The sequence below is a fragment of the Perca flavescens genome, chromosome 16 (assembly GCF_004354835.1).
Source record: "Perca flavescens isolate YP-PL-M2 chromosome 16, PFLA_1.0, whole genome shotgun sequence".
NCBI lineage: Eukaryota > Metazoa > Chordata > Actinopteri > Perciformes > Percidae > Perca > Perca flavescens.
Window position 1 is genome coordinate 1890071 of NC_041346.1, and position 10710 is coordinate 1900780.

General features: G+C 40.2%; 1 protein-coding gene across 3 annotated transcripts in view; it reads right to left on the reverse strand.

Moving 5' to 3' along the window:
• Window positions 1-9115, reverse strand: part of tln1 (talin 1) — a 111021-nt gene extending 101906 nt beyond the window's left edge. For 2 of the 3 annotated variants that reach the window (XM_028600841.1, XM_028600839.1), the window contains exon 1: window positions 8943-9115. The gene's annotated coding sequence lies outside the window, so the exon portion shown is untranslated. Of the gene's footprint in view, window positions 1-8548; window positions 8633-8942 lie in introns of those variants that run through there. The other variant, XM_028600840.1, reaches the window with a different exon arrangement.
• Window positions 9116-10710: the final 1595 nt, after the last annotated feature.

Genomic DNA, 10710 nt, shown 5'->3' on the forward strand with positions numbered 1-10710 from the left:
AATTATCTACATCAAATACACCTGCCTCACCTCGTTACCTGTATAAAAGACACCTGTCAACACCCAAACAACCAGCATCCAACATCACCACCATGGGCAAGACCAAAGAGCTTTCTACGGACATCAGGGACAAGATTGTTGATCTGCACAAGGCTGGGATGGGCTACAAGAGAATCGGAAAGCAACTTGGAGAGAAAAGATCAACTGTCGGTGCAGTTATCAGGAAATGGAAGAAGCACCACACCACCGCCAACCTCCCTCGGTCTGGGCCTCCACACAAGATCTTGCCTCGTGGGGTGTCCCTGATCATGCGAACGGTGAGGAATCATCCCAAAATCACAAGGGGGGAACTGATGAATCAACTGAAGGCAGCTGGGACCACAGTTACAAAAGAAACGGTTGGTAACACACTACGCCGTCATGGATTGAAATCCTGCAGCGCACGCAAAGTTCCCCTGCTCAAGAAGAAACATGTACAGGCCCGCATGAAGTTCACCATTCACCACCTGGACGACTCAGAAGAGGCCTGGAAGAAGGTGATGTGGTCAGATGAGACCAAAATAGAACTTTTTGGCCTCAACTCAACTCGTCGTGTTTGGAGGACAAAGAACACCGAGTACAACCCAAAGAACACCATCCCCACCGTCAAGCATGGTGGTGGCAACATCATGCTTTGGGGGTGCTTTTCAGCCAAGGGGACGGGACAACTCCATCGTATTGAGGGGAGGATGGACGGGGCCATGTATCGTGGAATTCTGGACCGACATCTCCTTCCCTCAGTGAGAGAGCTGAAGATGGGTCGAGGATGGGTGTTTCAGCACGACAACGACCCTAAGCACACCGCCAAAGCAACAAAAGAGTGGCTGAAGAAGAAGCACATCAAGGTTCTGGAGTGGCCTAGCCAGTCTCCAGACCTGAATCCGATTGAAAATCTTTGGAGGGAGCTTAAAATTCGAGTTGCCAGGCGACAACCTCGGAACCTGAATGATTTGGAGGCTGTCTGCAGGGAGGAGTGGGCCAACATCCCTGCCGAAATGTGCACAAACCTTGTCACCAACTATAAAAAACCGTTTGACATCTGTGCTGGCCAATAATGGCTTTTCTACAAAATATTAACATGCTGTTTGTCCAGGGGGTCAAATACTTGTTTTTCCTCATCAGATGGTTATCAATTTTAATAAATTCATATGATGTAATTTTCTGGAATTTTCTTTGGGATTCTGTCTTTCACTGTTAGAATGTACATATGATTAAAATTGTAAATTTTTGCATTCTTTGTAAGTGGGCAAACCTGCAAAATCAGCAAGGGGTCAAATACTTATTTCCCCCACTGTATATATATATATATATATATATTAGGGCTGTCAAAATTAACGCGTTCATTTTTTAATATTTAACTTGTTAAAAACAATTAACGAAATTAACGCAGCTGTGTTTGTTTACTTCATGTGGCGGCTGAGAAACGTAATACGTCTACATAACAGCAGGCGGCGCTACTCTGTATTGTTGCCCAAGTAATGAAAACCGGCAGCTGATTGGACGAACGCGTCACATGGGTTTGTTTTCTCCGGATATTGAGAGCCAGACTGTCATGGCGGCCGTTCAGAATACGATCTCATATTGTACTAAAATAGTTCACAAATCCAATCTATTTGTTTTGACAAATTGTAACAGAAATATTTTTGCATTAAAATAAAAATTTAATTAAAAAAAAAAAAAAAAAAAAAAAAAAAAAAAAACTAAAATAGTTCACTGAAACATGTTTCTGAAAACATTTTAAGCGAGAAATAGGCCGTGCAGTTGCTGAATCTGTCTTTATTTTAGCTCAACAAAGGTCAGTTTAGAAGATTTTCGTCAGATTTTGAGAGACTAGTCACCTCATTCCGATCGCCATTTCCAGGTGAGTCCCGATTGGCCCTGCCGGCGACTGAACTCTCGGCTCGTTGGAGATGAACTGAACTCTCGGCTCGTTGGAGATGAACTGAACTCTCGGCTCGTTGGAGATGAACTGCTCCTCGCCTGTAAAGTAGACGAGAGCAGGCGACAGCAGCCGGGGACGGTGACAAAAATCTGCTCTCAAGTCTTAAAGTTTCTAGCCGTTTCCAGCAGCCTTCAGCAGGACTAAATAAGCCAAATTGTTGCTGCTGTTGTTCTGAAAGATATTAAACATTCTGAACTTAGCAGAACCTTTCCTTGTTTGTTTTTTTCTTCATATTTGCAAAGTTAAATGATTTAGCATTTAAATATCCATTATTATAAGCTTCAGTCTCAATTTAAAAAAGCGATTAATCGCGATTAATTACAGCAAATTGTGCAATTAATTAGTTAATTTTTAATTGATTGACAGCCCTAATATATATATATATATATATATATACATATATATATATATATTAGGGCTGTCAAAATTAACGCGTTCATTTTTTAATATTTAACTTAAATATGTAACTAATTTACGATTTTTTTCTCCCACCCCTACAGTATACAGTAGTAACAAACACAACATTACGCAAAAATAGCAAATGCTCATACTGTCGGTGAATAACAGAATTGATAAATTATATTGGGAGAACATAATTTGCTGTGACTATGACGCAGTGTTTACTTCTTAATCGTGCAATTCCTCAAATGTTCAATATATTCAAATGAGGACATCCACAGTGATGCATTGGTGCACGTGGGTTCACGTCACCGTTTAACAGCATCAGCTCATATTGCAACAGTAAACGCTCAAACTAACTTAAGGCATTGAATGCCATAAATAATAAGCTACTCTTCTTAGCCTTCTCAACAGGAAACCAGACAATGATGTACAATGAATCAAGATTATCGGCAATGAACAGTGTTTCATACATGGCCCAGAGTGGGTTTCCTCCAACGGAAGGTTCAGCTAGGTTGCGAGGCGGACCCTTCAAGACACTGGGTAACTGTGGCTCTGCACGTGAGCAGACAAGCAGCTGCTGTCTCAGCATCAAAGGAAAGCCCACTTGGTACTTTAAGACAATTCACATGTCTGTTTGGAAAGGCTAATTAAATACTTGTTTTTCTACCGCTCGCTCCACCCCAAGCCCTGTGTACATAAATTAACCAGAATGCTCTCCAGCATGTCTAGGGCTGCACGATATGAGGAAAATATGTAATTAAAATAAACCGATAACAGATATTTATGCATATACAGTGAAAATTAAACTCTAAAAAGAAAGTTTAAATGCTTTAAGCAATTATTTGATAAATTAGAAACTTTCAACATAATAGCCAGTAACAGAGTCAGATAGTGTCGGGGGACGACAACATTAAGTCCAACTCAGTGGGGAGTGAAACCAAAAGCAGAGGGACAGACAAAGAGCTGTAGCCGAGCCAAAGTAGAACACTTTTTAATTCATTCACTTTATCAGTTATCAGGCAAATAAAACACCGATACAGATCATCTGCTGACTGCTAAAAAACAGCCCGTCTATCCACACGCACATTTCGTCTCAAAACTTCAGACTTCAAGTCCCACCTTAAACTTAGCTTGGAAATTAACAGGGCCTCTTTAAGTATATCAATGTGAGTTAAATAATAAGGTCAAATATCAAAACCACTGACTTCCTCTACGTATCTAATTACTCCAAACAGCCTTACTGCTTCAGATGATCTTAAAGATCTAGTAGAAACTGCTTTTATCTCTGGAGAGTTCTCACTGAACTCCCCAGGCATCCGACACGGGCTTGGGAATTGGCTCGAGTCTTAAACAAACCATTTCTTGTGCTGGAGGAGTGGCAGCACATGTTGTCTTGACCAAATATGGCTGAGCGAAAAACACTACGGTCCGGTCCCTGCAGCACACTGGAATGAAAAGCAGCTTTCCTTAACTGGTGTGAGAGTGGGCCACGACACAACACACTGACACCTACCCAAAGGAGCTTTTACTCGACAGGCTGGATATGTGTAGCTGGCTGGCGGGTGGGGGGGATTAGCAGTCTGGTTACTAAAACTATTCAGTCTCCCAGTCCAACTGAATGGCACACTCACTACAGGCTATACATTACAGTCACAGATATTTCATTAAAAACCTGATTGCAGCTGTTTTGAGTTACAGGAAGGGTGCTAAAATAAAAAGGGTTAGTGCTCAGCACTAGGGTTGGGACGATTGCTTTTGTCCCTATATGATTCTGTCACGATACATGGGTGCCGATAGAGCTGGGCAATATATCAATATTATATATCGATATCGTGATATGAGACTAGATATCGTCTTAGATTTCGGATATCGTAATATGGCATAAGTGTTGCCCTTTTCCTGGTTTTAAAGGCTGCATTACAGTAAAGTGATGTCATTTTCTGAATTTACCAGACTGTTGTAGCTGTTCTATTATTTGCCTTTACCCCATTTAGTCATTATATCCACATTACCTATCATTATTTATCACAAATCTCATTGTGTAAATATTTTGTGAAAGCACCAATAGTCAACACTACAATATCGTTGCGGTATCGATATCGAGGTATTTGGTCAAAAATATCGTGCTATTTGATTTTCTCCATATCACCCAGCCCAAGGTGCCGACTGGATTTGAATTGCAATTTTCATTTATTGCAATTCTAGAAGTATTGCGATTCAATAGTACGGAGTATTGCGAATTTCTTTTCCTTCTTTAACAAAAACAAAAGTTGAATAAAACATTTCTAGAGACAATACAGTGGTGCTCATAAGTTTATAAACACATGCTAAAGTTGACTAAAAAGAGGAATAAAAAATTGATCATTAAGATAAATTTCCGAAAGATGATTTTGCCTTAAGCCTTAATTTAAAAAAAAAAAAAAGAGGAAAAAATCCAACCTTTAAGGACACCAATTTTCTTTGTGAATGAATAATGTATCGTAAATAAATAAATAAATGAATGTTCTTCCTTAAAATACAGGGGGCATAAGTCAGTCCACCCCTATGTTAGATTCCTATAGAAGCATGGTTTTATTTCAGTTAGCCTAACAGCTGGTTTGATTTGCATTGAAAGATGATTTTATAGAAAGTATCCCATGTCAATCTCTAAGTATGGCGAAGGGTATGTGATGATGTGGGGGTCTATTTTAATTCCAAAAGGCCAAGAGAACTTTATCAGGATGCATAGTATCCTGGATCCATGAAATAACTTTTTAATTTTAAGAAAGAACATTTATTTATTCACGATACATTATTCATTCACAAAAGAAATTGGTGTCCTTAAAGGTTAGATTTTTCCTCATTTTTTTAATTAATGCATTAAGATCAATTTCCAAAAGATGATTTTTTTATTCCTCTTTTTAGTCAACTTTAGCATGGGTTCATACACTTATGAGCACCACTGTATATTATGAGACTTTCAAGAAGATCACATCACATGTCAGTCTGGCATTTATTTCATTTGTAAAGAAGAACATAACGTGGATTTTCTGCATTTTCTTCTTTCGCTCGGTTTGGCTGAAAATGGATTTGATGTAGTCACTGTCGGCGGTACCGTAGAAACAGAAAGTATTTAGGTCAATCATTGGTAAAAAAATAAATAAAAATACATACGATTCCGGCGACTTTCCTGCGCAGAAGCTTGAGTGAAGATAATGACCTTTTCTGAAGAGTCAATCATGTTTTTTTAATCCTCCGTGTCCTCCTTGGCTACTAGCAACTGCGTGGAGGAGGATGGGGGTGCGTGCGCGATCACGGAACGCTTGTATCATGTGGATGCGCTGACAGTGTTGTTGTCATTACTTAGAATTCCTCATGGGGGAGACAGAAATTACACACTATAGCTTTAAGTGCAAAGACCTACACCAAAGCCTTCTATTACAACTAATATACAAACCTATTTAAAGTAGAGCCTGACAGATATGGGATTTCCACTACAGACATTGCTTGTTCTTTTTTCAATTCAATTTTATTTATAGTATCAAATCATAACATAGGTTATCTCGAGACACTTTACAGATAGAGTAGGTCTAGACCACACTCTATAATTTACAAAGCCCCAACAATTCCAACAATGACAGTAACTAACTAACTAACTGGCTGTAACAAACGCTGATGCAGATATATCTGTAATAGGGATGCTAATTTAGATTTTTTTTCCCGACCGATATCGACCCTCGTTAACCATTGTCATCTAAAGCTAAAGCTATGAGCTAAAAGACACAAACTACCACTTGGTCTATGCTGCTAAATGTTGTGTTTATTTGAAAGTGGTGCATTCAAAGTTGATCCGTACCGTGAGTTTTGTGATCTGTTGCAACCCTATTTGGAACATACGTTGGTAATTGATGAAGGGGTACGTGAGTTAATCTGACAGGACTGTGGGGGGGGGGCCTCAGACCAAAAAGTGTGTTGGGAACCACTGGTATAGAGGATATACAGAGTAAAGAACCCATTCCTGTGGTGCTCCAGTGAAAGATAGACCCTGCTGTGACAGGGCATCATTAACTCTGACCCTCTGGGGCCTACATGTCAGGACATCCACAAACCACATTACAATGCTAACATCAAGACTGAAAAGAGACGACAGTTTATTGGCTACAATTAGTGGCTGGATTCAATCAAGAGCAGATGAAAAGTCAATAAAGTCTTGCATGCATGAGTTAGTGTGTCCTCTATGTGCTTATACCAAAAGTGAGCAACTAAAAAGCCATCCTCTGGTGGACCATGAAAATTGCAGCACATTTTGTGACAGACCAAAGTGTTCTCCGTCCTCTCCTCTCCTCCCAGCAGCATACAACACAGGAAGTGACAGACAGAGCGGGACACCGAGCCAACTACTGCAACAACAAAACCTTCCTCAACAAACGGTGATCAATGATTGGGCAGATATAAGCCCCTCCTTCCCTTCAAAAGATCCGTCCTAGTTGTCCTTTTTCCTCCCCTCATTTTGGTTTTTCTTGAGAATTTTCTTTGAATTCTCCAAAACGTCTTCATTTGGTGTTTCTGGAGCTCAAATGGCTTTAAGAATACTTATTTCAAGTTGAAAATCTTGTGTTGCCAACCTCCTGTGGATGAATCTTTAAACTTGCTGCAGTGATGCAAAAGTATACTCTGCATGTGTTTAGTACACCGTTGGTGCATTTGAATAATCAACTACCATGCCATTCTTTACGTCCCCTCTGCACTTAGGGTTGGGATAGGCTCAAACGGGACTAGTTTGTACAATGGGTTGTCTGATACATCGGAAATGTAAAGTGTATAGCTATTACAAACAGCTCCACTGGAAGGCGGAATGAAAAAGCTGTAAGTCACAGAGACTGGGAGATGCGATGTTTTTTTTAAATGTACCATTTTCAGACAGACAGTCTCTGCCAGAAGACATTCAAAGTTGCCAACATGAAAAGTGACAGATATGAGATAAAGAGAGAGAAGTTCAAACACTGATTCTTTTTCCTCTCAACGCCACGCAGCTGACCAATGAAGCAAAATCATTGTTGATTCATTTTTGGTTGTTCAACTAATTATTTCAGCACTAAAACACATCAGTATTTTTTCCAGTGAATTCACTTTGTCTTTAGAGAGTTTCAGACATCCCCTCTGTACTTGTGTCAAACTGAGGATTCAGAAACCGTTAAGTCAAACTCAATGCAGTACTATACTCACTATTTCATCCATTAGCTCCAATCATCTCTGTTTAAAAGGACAAGAGCCTGGATCAACATATTATTATTATTATTATTATTATTATTATTATTGGTTGGCTCATGTAATAACTCACAGCTTGCATAGAACTGTATCATCACAGAGAAGTAATTGAGGAATACAATGACAAATTATTTATTATGCAAGAATCAGACCGCTTCCCTTAAGAACTTGAGCCTTGACACTCTGCTCTGATAGCCCTGGGACTTGACTCACAACCCAAACATTTGAAACAGCTCAGGCTTCTAATAAAGTGTTTCGACATCTTGGTCATCTCCATCTATTACACTGTAAAAATACAGTATGATGGGTAAACTGTTCTGGTAGCAAGCATGTTGCAATGACCTTAAAATCCTGGTGTTGGGTCAAACCTACCATGGAATTATTGTGGAGTTTTTTTGGGACATCTGTAAAAATGTCCTTATATTGCATGGAGGCAGTCATAGCATGTGCCAGCATGTAGCACGCCCTGCAACACTGAGTACAAACTGCTCTAAGGCCTCACAGAATCCTCCCATAGCAGGCTCACTGTGGTTTTTGGCATGTTTTCAAATAAAAAACCTGCCTTATAGCCTACAACTGTCAGAAGTGTAGACAACTGCTCCATGCAAATTCCTCCACTCTGTCGCACACCACATCACAGTGGTGTAAGAATTTACACCCGGAGGTTAGATTTTCTTGCTTGCTTGTCTGCTAGCTGCCTAATAACACGCCCTGGCACTCAGCTTTGTTAAAGCAGAACTAAAAGAAAAAGACAGAAGGTCACATGTCAGCTAGTCCTGAGTAGCTACACAATGGACGTTTTTAAAGCTGATTTCCTGCTGTATGTCAGTAGCGTTAAGTGTAGAGGTGGTCTCAAGAAAATAACCTCTTTGAAATACGGAACTTTGACAGAGCAAAAAAAGATGCATCAATACTCACGGAGACCCGTCACCTCAACTAAAATGCCAGACGCCCTAACTTCTGCTACGGAAACTTGAACACAACAGTGCATGTGTCTTCTTGATGGAACAGTGATAGAGCCCACAGGACATTGAGTTGGGTATATCGGGGGTAACGCATACTTCGTGTCTGTCTGTCTGTCTGTCTGTCTGTGTGGCGCTTGTTACTTCACAGAACGTCGTTTCCTATGTTTGTTAGCTAGCTTGTGGGTTTCCACACTCGGGGCAGTTTGGACTGCGTCTGTACATTAGCAGGCCTATGTCTGCGTTCTTGTCCGAAGTTTTTCTCGCTTCCACATCGAGTCTCTGGTGACGTCAAGGACTTTTTGCTAGAACGGTGGAAACTTTTCAAAGTTAGAAACGTTCATTCTGACCTGAGTGCGTGAATCCACTCCCGCCGGCGGCGCCTCGTCCTTTGAAAACCAAAATTGTGAAAGGTATTTCGGTTATTCCCGGTAGAAGCAAAGTTTTCTGTAGCAAGGGGAAAAGTCAGATAGCGTCTTGTCTTCTTAGTTCCCCTCCCTATCCGCTCTCAGCAGTGCTGGTACTAACTCCACCCCGGCGGGCTGGCTGGCTGGCTGGCTGCGTCGCCCGCCGCCGGCAGCGGAGCGGTGGCGCCCTTCTGTGGATACTTCATGAACTGCAGCTCTATGGCACGCGGGTGTTTCTACTGTCAGTCAACTGGCAAAAATCCAATATGGATATATCCAAGAGCAAGATAGATAGAACAAACTTCAGTACTTTTCTTATATACTCAGCAAAAAAAAAGAACCGTCCTGTCATTTTCAACTGCTTTTATATTTTTAAGCAAAAGATTTAACAACTAAGACATAACCTGGAGGGGGGGTCAAAATCAAAAGTAGCCCTCAGTATCTGGTGTGGCCACCAGCTGCATTAAAGGTCCCATGGCATGAAAATTTCACTTTATGAGGTTTTTTAACATTAATATGAGTTCCCCCAGCCTTGAAATGGTCCCCCAGTGGCTAGAAATGGTGATAGGTGTAAACCAAGCCCTGTATCCTGCTCTGCCTTTGAGAAAATGAAAGCTCAGATGGACCAATCAGGAATCTTCTCCTTATGAGGTCATAATGAGCAAGGTAACCTCCCCTTTCTCTGCTTTGCCCGTCCAGAGAATTTGGCCCCCCCATGAAAGAGAGACATCATGGCTTTCAAACCAGCAAAGTAGCAGTTGGTCAAGGCCACATCCCCACCCCCACCCTCCTGTTTTTCAGAGTCATTAGAAAGGTCTCTTTACTTCCTAATTTTCTTTTAACTGTGGCCTTAATTGCCTCGCGCCTGCAAGCTGTTACTGTCTTTTCGACGGTTCAACAGGTGCATGCTAATTAATTATTTATGGTTCATTGAACAAGCATGGATAACATTGTTTAAACCCTTTACAATTAAGATCTCCAAAGTTATTTTGATTTCAAATTTTTATGAGTGTTTATCAGACCCCAGATAGAAATTATAGAATGACTATTTTCATTGTATTTATTTTTCCTTTTTTAATGGCTTTCATTGTATCTTCTGCACTTTTGTTTATATTGAGCTGTACTACTGACTGAGAAAGGATTCATGCTTATAAGATTTGTATTCTGAAATATTGACACAAAAACAACTTCAGCACTTTTAAAAGAGCTACCAAATCCTGGTTTATTCAGCACCAAACCTGCATGTCTAGTTTTTAAATGTAATCATTTTAATGTTATCTTGCTGTTCTCAGTTTTTTATACCTTCTTTTTCTTTTTCTTTGTTTTATTCATACAATCCCTTCTAGGGATGGATGTTGTCAACTATAATTCACAATAAACACTAGCCTATATGATACATCGGAGTCGCTTTTAGTCGGTCTACATTACATAGCCTAAATAATAAATAAAGGATTATAATGAATACATTCAAAGCAAAAGTAAAGAAGAAAAGCAGAAGGATCAAAAATGAGGGTACAGTAGGCCACAGGCTACAACAGTAGGGATGTTCAATTCAAATTTAAAAGGTAGCCTGATATGATACTTGAAAGATTTTCTCAAAATCTATTAACCCTTGGACACTGCCAAACCATATGAAGAAATTATTAGCTCAAAGATTTTCATTTATAATAGTAAGTGGACGCAAAGCAAGAGCACCATGAGCACCATCATT